Consider the following 15,028-nt stretch of genomic DNA (forward strand, 5'->3'; position numbering starts at 1 on the left):
AGAGAAGCCAGATGGGAGACTTTCAAACTGTCTCATCTCATTTTCCCTTGTGTTTGCCTTTGGAAAACTGGATATCTGGGGTTTTGTCTTAAGTGTCTTTTCATTTCATTTTCTTTTTGTAAAATTTAACTCCTGGAGTGATGCTTTTAAAGTATCTATAGTGGGTCACTTTATTGAAACCCTTAGGTGGTGGTTACTTTTCTGAGGTATCTTCCAGTTGTAGTTGGTTTTTGGGTTTTGAGTCTTTTGGAAGATCTTATCTCTTAAATTTGTTGAAGATAAGAAGTTGTTGCTTATTTGGTTTAATCTCTGGTTCTTTGGCACTGTGCTGTTATATTTACTGTGACTTTTAGTTAACCTCAGTAAAGGATTATCAGGACCACAACTATTTAGAACAATCTTGGCTATAGTGGTACCACTAGCACCAAACACAGCCTTGAAAACAACAAACTGAGCTAACCCTTAATTCACAGCTTTTAACTGTATGAACTAGATGTATGGTTATATAACAAATTCTAAAATAAACCATAAAATATGTTGATTTTGTCCTCAGGGGTTAAATTTTAAAGTGGATTAAGAAAGAAATAGAGAAATGTAAGAAGTTGAAGAGATTAGAAATAAGACTGGAATATAATAAGGGACCATGCTAACATTGGGAAACTGGTGCAGAAGACTTGAAGGAAAAGGAGAAGGAAGAGATAAAAAGAAGAGAACAGAACCACAACTACAAAGAGTTTAGAAGCCACATTCACACTCATATAAAAACAAAGTCAAACAATGAAGGAGAAAAATAAAGCAAAAAAAAGTAAGAAATAGACACAAATGTGTGTGTGTGAGAGAGAGAAAAAAGAGAAAAAAAGTCCAATTCAAGATTTTTCCAGGTTTGTCTCTGCTTTCACTGGCAAACAACCTGTGATGACAGAGTCCTGATCCTTGTCAATCTATCTCAGCAAGCCAGCATTAGCTTTTTGGCAGAGTAGTGAATAATTTCAGTAGGCCTGAACTTTCTGGCCAGGATCGGCTGCTTTTGGCTCCTTGTCTTCTGAGCACCTTCCATGGGCATGAGTCCTGCTGGGAGCCACTGGATGAAGCCAGTCACAGTTCTGAGTTTTGATCTGAGCTGCCCATCTCCCACATAACTCCAGTCCAAATGCTCTCTCTCAAGGGAAGACTGAGCCTTTGTACTCACAGTCAGCCAGTGCAGTTCTTCACACCCACTGTTCCCTTTCATGTGTGATGCTTCCCTCCACTGCTACCTCCACTGCAGAGGCCTCTGGGATCACCAACAAACACCATGTGTCCACAGGTTCAAATTGTTCCTTGCTGGTGCAGTGAGTCTCATCTCAAGGAGAAGGCACCAGTGTCTACCTTTTCCTACACTGAAGTTTCTGTCTTTACTCTATGTGGGCTTCCATTATATGCTTCAGATTCTTCCTCATCTAAGGGACCCACTTGCTTCCTTATCTTCTTCACATTGCTGTACTCTAGCATCTAGATGTGACTCTTCAAGAGGCTCTTTCTCTGTTGCTTACCACTCTGCTGTTTTAGCTATCCCATAATCTTTTTCAAATCTCAATTTCATTAATTTTCACCATGATTCTAATATTTTCTTTTATCCTGCTAGTTTTGTATTTGAATTGCTTTTGTTTTTCTACAAAATTGAGATGCATCATTAGCTTATTCATTCAGAATTACTCTATTCTTTTTGCCTGTGTGTGGATTTGTTTTTATTGACTGGGATTTAAAGGATGGGAAGGAAAATATCACTGTGGGGCACACCCCACTCTCACCCACAAGGAATGTCCATTATAATCTTCCTGGGATGCTCTTTGAAGCTTTTTATTCATTTTCTTGGCACTGCCCTTGCTAGCAGCAGCCTCCTTAAACCTGATGCTGACTGGCTCTTCCTTAGAAGAAAATTTTCTCTTTGTCTTGGGGACACTCTTGGTTTCCTTTTCTGGTTCACTAGCTGTCTCCTTCTTTGGGTAAAGACTTCTTCTTCTTGGGTAAACTTGTGTTGCCACCAGCTGTCTCTTATATATCACTATTAATCAACTCTTCCTTGGAAAAAGATTTATTTTTCTTGGGTTTAGAGACAAAGACAGATGTATCACTCACCCATTCTGTTCTACTAAGGTGCCTCTTGGAGGTTTTTTGTTTTTTGTTTTTGGCTTTTCCTCTGCCTCCTCATGCTCCTCTGGAGTGCTACTGCTGTTTTCTGAAGATGCCAGAGCAGCCAGTGCAGCCAGCTGCTTCTTTTTCTTCTTCAAGTGCTTCTCCTATTTCTCCAGCTTCCAGGCAATTTCAGCAGCAGTTTTCTTGGCCTGAAGCATTGCCTCCTTCATGACATCCAGATTTTTCTGTGGAATCTCTTCAGCCTCATAGAAGGATAGGTTCTCCTTAACTGGTTCTCAAAACTTCTTCCCAAATACAATGGTGGGCACCTCTGAGAAGCCATTAATTCTGGAAGCAATAATGCACTTGTTTGACAGGTTTCAGGAGATGTGGCCTTTGTTCTTGGTAGCTGCTTGGCCAATGAAGGTGAAGTGGAAAGTGAGCCTATATTCTGATGTGTTAGCCCTTGTCTTCAGGGATCTGGAAACTTCATCCCTTTGCTGGGCCCTGGGAATCACTCAGACACCAGGACTGGCCACCACTCCCATATTACTCTATTATTTTAATATGTATATACAGAGCTTTAATTTTCCTATTAGAAATGCCTACATTGTGTTCCATAGGCTTTGTTATGTTGTGTTCACATTTTCAATGATTCATGGAAATTTAAATGTCTTCCCTGATTTCTTTTACCATTGATTATTAGACATTGTATTTTAATTAAGTAAATAAGTAAGTTTATTGGTACATTTTAGATCTACTAAACAATCTTTATAAATAGGTTAAAAACATATACATAAATATTTGTATGCTTTTAGAGAAATGTTTATGAGGTGGAAACAATACTTACAAACACTTTTTCCAAGGAAATGCTAGCAATATCTATAGCTAAGAAATGCTCATAAATTAAGCACTCTATAATCCTAAATCTAATTTTTTAATTCAAATTTTATTTTTATTTTTTATTTTATTGGTACATTTTAGGTTTACATAATAATATCATTTGCAGAGGGAATTTTTACCTTACATATTTTACTTCTTTCCTATTCCCCTCCCTCCCCTCAACCCTACTTCACCTCTTTATTTACAAAAGCTTTATTTCCATCTTTCCTTCTATTCCTTTTTCTTCTTGTCCCTTGTTTTTTTTCCTCCTCCTCCCTTGCTCCTCTTCTAATTCAAATATTGCCTCCCATTTTACAATATGTATGATACATTTTGGTCCTTTTTACACTTCAGTTTGTCACACCAGAGACACCATATGTTTAAATATGTGTCTAATTTATTTCATTTAAGAGTAGGGTCTTAAGATTCATCTATTTAGGTAGAAATATCTCAGTCTTATCCTTTATGACAGAGTAGTACTCCATTGTATGAAAAGTCAATTCTTTTTTGTTAGTTCATTTGTTTATGGGCATGTGGGCTTGTAGGGAGCCACTGACACTGGAGATTGATCATATGTTTGGGAGCAAGGCCAGCCCTAAAAACTCAGAGAGCCTAAAACAAGCCACATACACAAGCTGTTATGTCTCTGAGAAGGAAAGGGGCCCAGGCCAGCCAGGCAAACAAGTTGCTAAGCATTGGGGTTGAAATTGACATCTTCCTCTTGAATGTATAAATAAACATGCTACAGTGGTTGAGCAGTTACTTCTCTCCCATCAGAGGTGTAAGAGCTCTACCTGATCCCAGATTTTATATCCTCTTTATTTTCTCATCCTCTCACAACTCTTCACTCCAAGAACCTCAAGAGCCACATGAGTCATGGTGTGGGTTGTTTCCAAGGTTTAGCTATTACACACTGTGGGACTGTAAGTATGGATGTGCATATATTGCTTTTATATAATGCATTTAGTTCTTTTGATAAGATGTCAAAAAGGGGAATAGCTGGATAGAGTGAAACATCTAGTTTTTAAAATCAGTATTTTGTCTAGTTGGCCTATTTGTGAGAATGGATTATTAAAGTCCCTACTCCACACTGTGGTTATATTGATCTCTTTTTCTTTTATGTCCCATAGAGTTTTTTTTGGGGGTGCTGACATTTGTTGCACAAATATTTACAATTGTCATTTTTTATTATTAGATTGCTCCATTTACCAATGTGTAGAGGGATTATTTGTCCCTTTTGATTAGTTTTTGTTCAGAGTCTACTTTGTCTGAGAGATAGCTATTGTGCTTGCTATTGGCCTCCAGTCTCATGAAGTATTAATTTCCATCCTTTCATTTTTAGTTTATATATTTGTGGATGAGATAGTCTCCAGCTAGTGAAATATTGTTGGAGACCACTGTGAAGCAGCTTTGAGCAAGATTTAAAATTAACTAATTGGCTTTCTATGTTTATCTGTGAGCCTGTCCTAGGCCTCAGCCCCTTGCCTGGTCATGGGAGCTGATTCATAGTAAGTAAACCTCTATGAATCACTGGTCCTGGCTGAGGGCTGTAGTGGCCTGTAAGGCCAGAGACACCTCAAAAGCAATAGAAGGCCACAGATAAAGACACCTTGGCTCCAACACTAATTAAATAAATACAGACTACAGCTAAAAAAACCCTCACTCCTACAGTCACTTCCTACCATGTATGTCATCCTGGAGAGAAGATGGTTCTCCTAAATTGGCATAATTTGCTATTTAAAAAAGTCTTTAAAGTGACTTCCAAGGTCCTGCTCATTTCCAGTGCTTTCCTCAATTTCCACACCATTTATTTTAGACCTAATAAATATGAGCAGTCCAAAAAAGTCTTTGTTTTAACCCCCAGAGTCTCAAACTCAACTGAAGCATTTTGACCCTCCTAGAGCCCTAAAATCATACCATTTGTCTCATTTTATTTAAGCCTTCACATACACTCATTTGGGAAATCAAGGATCTAGGTCAAGACCTGATAAAATGTAGATGGATTTTGGTTTTTCATCTAATCTACTGGTTTTTGTCTTTTGATTGAGAAGTTAAGACCACTAACATTGATACTTAAACTTATTATTGCAAGGCATTTACTGAATTCTGTAATTCTACAGGTGTTCCAGTGCTGGTTTCTTTGATTTTTCCTTTTGTTTGGCTACACTCCCAGTTATTTATGTACTTTTTTGGGGGCTCTTTAGTGCAGGCGATCTCTTTCTTTCTGTCTAATATTACCTTAAGTAACATTTGTAATGTTGGTTTAATGGTCAAGAATTTCTTTATGGTATTTCTGTTAATTAAGAAGGAAAATGTTATAGTCTATATAAATCTGGTTTGCCAATTGTTTTTTTATTTAGGGCTTGAAAAGTTTGAGACAAGATCTAAATATTTATGTTGAGAAATCTGTGTTATTCCCATTTACTTGCCTTAATGGATTACTTGCTGTTTTTCTCTAAAACCTTTTAGCATTCTCTTTGAGCTACATTTCTAAAATTTTGGAAAGGTACCTTTCTGCCAATGGCCAAATGCTTTTTCAAGCTTCAAAGAAAGGCTTTTCTTACTTGAAAATGTAGCTCATTCACTATACTTGGAAATTTTTCTGTTATTATTTTCGTGAGTGCATTTGTAATATATTAGTCATATTTGAATATCTTTTTTAGTCCAAGAACACTGAGGTTAGTTTTTAAAAACTTTATGTAAAGTGAAAAAAAGCAGAACAGAAAAAAGGGTAGCAAAAACACAGAATTCCAAAAAATAAACACTAAGAAATCATTAGTTGATGAATTACATATTGCCGTCTTAGAAATAGTTGTTCAAGTTACAAAAGTAAATCATACAAAGTGGACATTCAAACAGTGAGACTGCAAATAGTTCTGCTCAATAATCCAACAAAAACTTAGCTCAGTGATAAAATCAGCATGGCACTGGCAAGGAAATAGACCTGAGGATCAATGGAATGGATTAAAAGATGCAAGCATAACTAAAAAACACTCAGCTGGCTGATATTTGACAAAGGGGCTAAACATGTTCACTGGAACAAGGATAGCCTCTTTAACAAATGGTGCTGGAAAAATTGGCTTTCCACATGCCAAAGACTGAAACTAGACCCATGCCTATCACATGCACTAAACTAAAGTCTAAATAGATCAAGGACCTAAACATTAAAACAGAAACACTAAATCTACTGGAAGCCAAGGTAGGTAGAAGTTTTGGAGACATAGGGGTAGGCAGAAAATTCATGAACAAAATGCAAACTGCATGGGAAACATTTCAAAGAATCAACAACTGGGATCTCATATTATTGAAAAGTTTTTGCACTTCAAAAGAAATCACCAACAAAGTGAAAGGAAAACCCACAAAATGGGAAAGAATTTTAGCCAGCAACCCCTCAGATGAAGGACTTATACCCAGAACATATAAAGAATTGAAAAACATCAAGCCTCCCAAATTCAAAAACCTTCTCCAAAAATGGGCATCTGAGATGAACACACAATTTTCAGATGAAGATATACAAATGGCAAAGAAATACATGAAGAAATGTTCACCATCACTGGTCATTCAAGAAATGCAAATTAAAACAACATTGAGATTTCATCTCACTCCAGAAAGAATAGCTGCCATCAAGAAATCAACTGATAACAAATGTTGGCGAGACTTTAGGGAAAAAGGAACACTGATCCATTGTTGGTGGAGTGTAGATTGGTGCATCCACTATGGAAATCACTATGGAGAATTCTCAGAAAACTAGGATTGGAAGTTCCACTCAATCCAGCTATTTCCTTCCTGGGTATTTCCCCAGAAAACCTGAAAAAGTTGTGTCACAGTGATATATATGCGCCCATGTCCATAGCAGCACAATTTATAATAGCTAAATCTTGGAGCAACCAAAATGCCAATCAATCACAGAGTGGAAGAAAAAGATGTGATATTTTTAACAATGGAATATTACTCAGCTATAAAAAGGATGATCTTGAGGCCTTCATAGGCAAATGTAGACAACTTTGAGACTATCCTCATTAGTGGAATAAATCAGAATCATATTTATAGATATCACATTGTGCCTCTAGAATAAAAAATAATAAGAAATGTAGGAGTAATAAAACACAAAATGTCTTATTGCTATTATAAAAAAGAGAGGAAAAGAAAGTGCTCTAAAGGATATAACTGCATGTATGTTCAAGTGTGTAGGATTAATAACCATATTACTAAGTTTTTGTTGGATTATTGAACAAAAGTGTTTGCAGTCTTGCTGTTTGAATTCCCACTTTGTATGCTTTACTTTTGTAACTTGAACAACTGTTTCTAAAAGAACAATATTTAGTACCAATTAGTGATTTCTTACTGTTTTTTTACATTATGTATTATTTCTACTCTTTTTGGTTTTTTCTCTTTAAATGAAATTTTTTTAAAAAACAAAAAAGGACAAAAATAATACAGAATTTTAAAAAATAATAGGAAATTAACACTAGTTAATGTATTGCATATTGTTATCTTAATTGTAGTTCAGATTACAAAATTTAGGCCTGAAAGAAATGATCAAACAATGAAAACAAATTGTGTTCTCTTTGATGAACTAAAATATATTAGTATTACAGTTACCTACCATTTAACACATATTTCCTTCCATTTGGCCTGTGACCTTCTCTTAGAGTCTATGTGCACATCTGTCCTTAGTTTGAATGATAAGGGCCTTCTGTAAAGACTAAAGTAGTGGACTATGTCAAATTGACTTCTTTAATGTGTAAGTATTTTAAAAAATTTTTATATTTATTTTTTATTTTATTTTAAAGATAATAAAACCCAACAAAACAAAACAGAACAAATCCCATCGAAACAAAGTAGTGAAATTGGTGCAGAACTTCAAAGCAGAATAATAGGAAAACAACAATGGCTACCATAGTATATCTTGTTATCGTCACTATGGTTGTCCATTCCATCAGATATAGCAAAAGCAAAACAAACCAAAACAAAATAAAACCAATCAAAACAGAATATTGAATGAACCAAAACAATTGGAACAAAACAAAACAGTGAGAGCAATATTGGATTTCAAAAACAGGATAGAAGGAAATCTCTCATATTTGCTATACTGAATACTGTTATCCTCCCTGAAGATGGTCAGACCATTGGCCCCAGGCCTGCAAAGCTGGTCAAACAATACAAACACGTTGTTGCTTTTTGAACCTCAGTTGCTATTAACTCAACCTGTCCTACTAACAAACTGGTTGCTTATAGGGGCTGGGGGTGGTGGTGATTTTCAGCCTGCACACCAGCAAGCTCATGGGAGGTGTTGACTTTTCTCTTCCTGGCTCCTGCATGGCTTGTGTGGCTTTCCAGAAAACTGGCTAGTTGACTTCTTGGAATGCTTCTCTCAGTCTCAGCATGGCTGATTCTCTGGATATTTCATTGTAAAAAAGTCATTGTGACTTTTCTTACATAAGTACAATTTATAGTATCAAAGTTAAGAAATTACTATTGATGGAATATTTCACACACACTTGTGTGCACATGCACACTGTTCTGAGAGAATGTAGAAGTAATACCATCTCAGTACCAATTAGGACACAGCTCCCTACTCTTGATTACTAAATATATTAGATTTGGGGGTGACAGTGCACATCTGTAACCACAGCACTTGGGAGGCTAAGGCAGGTGGATCACTGTGAGTTTGAGACGAGCTTGGACTCCTAAGTGGGCTCAAGGCCAACCTGAACTGCATAGTTAGATCCTGTTTCAAAAAGACAAAAAATATCCTATTAGACTTAAAGGAATCAAGGATATGTATAGGAATGTCTGTTTTCAGGTATAGGGCAAAGGAAAAACAGCTGAGTCTAGAATATCTTCTTGTGGCAGAAAGTAAGACAACACACCAAGAGTGATGGGTACATGTCAAAAGGATACAAGTACTAAATTGAGGTGACTCCTACTTACAGAGTTTGGCAAAAAAATTTTTTTAATCAGTACCGGGGATCAAACTCACGACGGCACACTTGCAAGGCAGGCTCTTATGCTGCTGAGCTAAATCCCCAGCTTGAGCTAAATCCCCAGCGAGTCTGGAAAATTTTTGAATCAAAATAAATAATTTTATAATGTTACCCAATATAAAATAGAATCTAAGAATCTGTGCCTATTAAATAAATACATAACTAAATAAATAGGAGACAATGAAAATGTTACATTTTTGTCAAATGTTAATTAACAAATGAAGTATAGAGTCAAAGTATTTTCCCACAAAATATTTATTCCTTAAAATATACACTGAGAAAACCACAGCATTGCTTTTTTAGGTTTTGCTTTCTCACATGAAAGAATTACAAGGAAACATCACGAGGACCTCAACTGAGAGATATTCTTTAAAGTAACCTGCCAGCTCTTCAAGAGAAATATAGATCATGAAAGACAATGTAGTTATGGAAAACAGTCAGGATAGTGGATCTATGGGATCTGTGCCAGTGGCTAATAGACCATGCTGAAGGTCCTGAGATTTTACCCTAAATTTAGACTAATGAATTTATCTGTCACTGTATCTTGGATATGACAAAAGACATGGGATTCTTGACTCAAGACAGAGGATGATTTATTATTCACTGTAATAGAAGTATTCAGAGTATCAGCATTTACATTGGTTCCAAAATTCCAAATTCTAGAGATTTGACACACTGAGGGACAATTTATGCATCAATATGTAGTGGGCTCTTGATCTTAGAAAAATTCAGTATTTTAATAATATTTGCAAGAAAATATTTCACCAACTGCCCTAGAAAAAGGCCTTATCTTTATTAAACAAAGGGCCTCTTTTGTAGATGGAGACATCATGTTGATTTCCAAAGTTGCTGTACAAATATTCTTTAGAAGATAGGCTAGACAGGCATGCAGTTGCTCAGATATCTGCGGACACTTGCCTCCTAACAACATTCATCCATTACTTCTCTACATCTTTTTTTTTTTTGGTTACTGGGGTTTTAACTCATGACTTCATTCCTCCTGAGCAGGCATTCTGCTGAGCTAAATCCCTGGCTCTCTACATTACAACATTTCTGTGACTATACCACTCCATTGGACTGATTAATCTCACCAACAGGGGTAAAGACCAAATCCATTTGCTTTGTCTTATATAGCATTCACTAAAGGCAACACCAAGAGGACTCCAAGTTGAAGGAGGTCCCACAATATTAACTTTCCTCCCGGCACATATCTGGGTCAAACTAGCTCCAAAAATGCTATATATCATCAGAATCTACTTTATTAAGTCATGTGGCTTTCTCTTTAGATTGCTGATTTCACATTTGTACTTGTACACAGTATTAATATGGTCTCACTAGGATATATTTGTGATGGTGTAGCTCTGCTTTGATGTGTATGGAGAAAGTCCATTATTCATAATTATTCTGGCCAGTGAGTTGAGGATGACTTGAATGCTTTTGAAGACCAAAGTGGTGACTTCTATTAAAACAGAAGATAATCTTGCACTATCTTTTTTAATTAAGTGACTCATCAAGTTGGCCAGCAAGTTCTTTGCAGAGGAAGTACGGGAACTGGGTCTACTCCTTACTGGCTGCAATAGACTTCTTGGTAAGCTTAAGGGGAATGACCATCAAATTGTGATTAGTTATGTATGAAGAACTACAGTAAGTTAAATTTAAGGTGCTTGAAATAATTTGAAAGGGTGTCACTGATAAATTTTCTTGAAGAGAGTAGTTTTCGTGCAATTTTTTGAAAAACTATCCTTTTCTCCTCTCATATATCAGTGTGTAAGGTGTTCATTTTTCAGGTGCCAGAGTGGATGGTCACTCTATTCCTACCAAAACAATGCCTCTGTAAACCTTGCCCCATTTCTAGTCATAACTATTTAAGCTGCAGTCTTTCAACCAGAGGTTCAGGTACTAGATGGACAAGTACATTTTAATAAAGCCTACACAGATCCTTATGTCCTCTCTTGGATTCACACAGGTTACTTTGGGAGATCTTGGTGAGCAGTGTACTCAGTCAAGTGTTCATTATTCTTATGATCTAGAACCATATCCATCTAACAGTTCAGGCCTTCACCTGGAGGGCATACTAACTCAACTGGCCCTGCATTTACAGTAAAGGAAAGAATGAAGCTTCATGCCCCAAAACAGTCAGAAAGGAATTCCAATTTCTCAAAAACAACTTCAGATAATCCTCTTCAGCTGTCAACTAGAACGAAACCAAAGAAGAATCTGAGAGATACTTTCCACCTGGGGAAAGTTCCACTCAGTAATTTGCATTACCAAGTTGTGTAGACTAAGATGAGGGAGGAGATAGAGTCAGAAATATTTTTGAACAAAACTTCTTGCTTTACAATAATTATAGATCCACATATAATTGGTAGAAATAATGCAAAGAGATCTTGGCCACCCATTATCCAGTTCACTCAAATGTTATCATTTGCAGAATTATAGTGCAATGTCCTAACAATATCTCACAGATAAAGTCAGATACAAAGCATTTCTGTTAACACAAAAATCTCTTATGTTGCCCCTTCATAACCAAAAGTTATACAAAACCAAAGACATTTTCCTCTATTTCATACCTCCTTTACCTTGATAGCCACTCATGTCTTCCCCATTTTGTCACTTTAGAATATTGTATAAATAGAATTACAAATTATATATGAGGAGCATCCAGTCTTTTATAGTAAGGGTATTATTTACAGTGTATCTATTAAAGTTGCTCCTTATCTAAGTGTGGAAGATTTCTTCTATTACCATTTATCTGAGAATTTTTGTGGTGGTGACTTTTATCAAATATATCCTACATTGATTGACACATTCCTGGGATTTTTTTCTTCTTTAGAGAGCTAATATCATGGGCTTATCTGAATTTAATGATTTTGGAATACTGAATAAGTCTTATATCCCTGAAAATACTCCCATTGGACCATTGCATATAATTATTTTTATATATTACTAAATTTTATTTTCTATTATTTCATTAAGAAAATTTCCCCATTTTCTTTTAATTATAGTCTGATTTCGCCTACTAAATGTGGAAGACAAGATTCTCACTGTCTTTATTTGGATGTGGGTGTGAGCAGGGCTACAAGTTTTACTTGGTGTTTGGCCGAGTAAAGTGGCTATGTTATGACAGGATTTTTTTGTCTTTTCTTTGACTATAGAGAAAAAGACTTGGTATAGGGGTCATGTTTGAGTGTGCGTGTGTGCACACGCATGTGTATGTGTATCTGTGCATGCACATGTGTGTGTCTATATGATGCTTGTCTGCTGAGATTTCTCAGTTATTGGCTGTAGTAGCCAATTTATTATCATCACTGTGACAAAATACCTTAGATAAACAAATTATATGGAATAAGGTTTTATTTTTGGAGCATGATTTTAAAGTCTATAGTAGGATGACTCTTTCCTTTATGGTTCTGGGGTAAGGTAAAAATTTCTGATGGGAGTGCATGAAAGAGCAAGGTGCTTAACTTCATGATGGTCAGAAATTACAGAAAAGGAGGCTGGGTTAGGAATCTAACAGTCCTTTATGGATCTTCCACCAGTACCTAACTTCCTTCTTCTAGATCAAACCTCTAAAATGTTCTGTAACTTCCAGTAGAGCCATGGGCCGAGGGTCCAGCTTTTGACACATGGGACTTTGGGTGACATTACAGATCCAAAACTTAGTACTGGCATTGTCATCTTAAAGTCTGGGACAGTAAGGCAAAAAATAAAAGACAGGGATACCACATTACATTGCTCTTTGGATTGTAAGATTTCCAGCTAGCCTATCTTCTCTTACAAACCTTTCAGATTCTTATATGGTTTATATATGTCTAGGATTTTAAGCTGTGATTGGGAGAAGAATGGAAAAAATTAAGTCTACTCTTCCTTCCTGAAAAATATTGGGAATCTTTTTTAGTAGATTTTAATTGATGGTAACAAATGTGGAATATTTGGAATATTGATCATCACCTGGACTATAAGCCCATTTTTAGTTGCTTCTATGATAACAGATATATTATGTCAGATTACAAGTGATAAGGAAATCTGAGTGCATGACACAGATTGCTCCTTTGTAGTTTTCATTAACTGCCAGAGAGATTAACGACTGTGATTCCACCCACATAGTTCCACTTGGTGAGCAAGGCACTGAAGTTTTTTTTGTATAACTTTTGGGATTATGATAACACCACAGTCAGATTCACAGAAACTGAGGTGTCTGACTACACAATTGTGGTGTACAGACTCTAACATCTCTCTCCTGAACTTCACCTCCTGACTTTTAGTAAGTTTCTAAGTAGGAGCTAAGGATCTTTTTGCTGATATCCAAATTGAAATTGGGGACTTAGCTCTACATTTCCATAGAAATGAATTCTGTCAACAATTTGAGGGATCCTAGAAGCAGATTCTTGCTCAGAAGAGACTGCATGAAGAACGCAGTTTTGCTGAGACCTTAACTGTGATGTTGTGAGTACAGTATCCAGCCTAGCCATGCCTGAATTTTTGAGATTCAGAAAATATGCAATCATGTTTGCATGTTTTTTCAAGCACTGTTTGCAGTAATTTGTTATACAGCAATAGATAAAGAATATATCAAACACTAGGACCTCATTTATGTAGTGAAATCTTTATTTTTAAAAATCTTTTTATGGAGGAGCTGGGAAGATGGTGGATCAACAAGCAGCAAAGTAAAAAGCCTCTCTGAGAGAAACAGTTCAGATCCTGGAATAGAGCATCCTGGAGAAGGCCAGATGGAAGGAGATGAATCCTCTTGACCCAAGACAAAACTAAAGTGAAAAAAAAAACAGAAAGAAAAAAGAAAAGAAAAGGAAAACATAGGAAGAAGGCTGTAGCCAGATGCACTCTCACTGGAGCCAGTCCCACTGTGGGCGAAACGCCACTGGAATCCAAAGATGTATGGTCATGGTGCAGTTGGAGGTTTGCAAGCCTAAGGGCCTTGGTGGGAGGACACAGTTGTGAGGGGAGTGGCAGACTGGAAATTTGGACCCAGTTCTGGTGAGTGTGGGGAGCTCAATCCTCCCACAGGAGTGGGTGATTGACTGGGTGACATTTTGGAGTTGGGTAGGATAAGTCCAGAACCAGAACTGTAGCCAGCTTCATTTAGCCACTCCTAGAAAAGAACAGATTGGTGAGAATTGCTTGTACTGAGTCCTACTCCTGTGCACAATCCATTAGCCAAGGACGAGGTTTCCTTGAAGCTATTTCTAACCAGCCCCATCCAAGTGGGACACACTAACATGGTGAAGACCCCCAGTGGTTGACCACCTCAGAAGGGAGGGACCAGGTTTCCCCATCCCTGCTTGTACTCCAGTGGTCACCAGCAAACTGGGGAGGGCAGCAACCCCTAGCCAGCATACTCCAGTGTAATAGTGAGCAATACAGGAAGTGCTGGAGACACCCACTATCCACTTATCTGGAAGAAACCAGGAACATGACAAAAGGAATATACAAAGGAAGTCTCTAGCCTCCAACCCAAACAGCACTGGCTCAGGAGAGGTAAACATGAAGAGATCGGGGGTTGCACACTGGAAGTTTCTAAAGAAAGATTGTGAAATTATAAAAGAACTTAAAACAGAAATATTAATATAAGTAAAGGAAGATATAAGAAAAATAATAAAAGAAATGTTAAGCACCTCTCAAGAAGACACAGATGGAAGAATGGAGGAGCATAGAAAAAGGAGGGAAACCTTCGATGAGGAATATAAAAAAAAATCTAGAATACATGAAACAGATTCAAAGAGATTATCAGGAAATTAAAAACTCCACTGAAAACCAGCAAAACTTCTTGAAAAAAACTAAAGATAGACTATCAAACCTTGAAGACAGATTTGCAATGTGTGATCATGAAAGGAAATATCTCTTAAAAATAACAAGGAACCAGGATGTAACAATACAATGACTCGAAGATGACAAGAGGATCTATAACTTAAGAACAAAAAATGTGAGTGAAGAAGCAAGGATAAACACAAATGAAATACAAAGGCTATTTACAGAAATAAAGAAAACTTCCTAAGCATAGGATAAGGAAATAACATTGAGATATA

Source organism: Cavia porcellus, unplaced genomic scaffold (assembly GCF_034190915.1).
Source record: "Cavia porcellus strain 051 isolate PalLab524CR breed Dunkin Hartley unplaced genomic scaffold, mCavPor4.1 scaffold_15, whole genome shotgun sequence".
Classification (NCBI taxonomy): domain Eukaryota; kingdom Metazoa; phylum Chordata; class Mammalia; order Rodentia; family Caviidae; genus Cavia; species Cavia porcellus.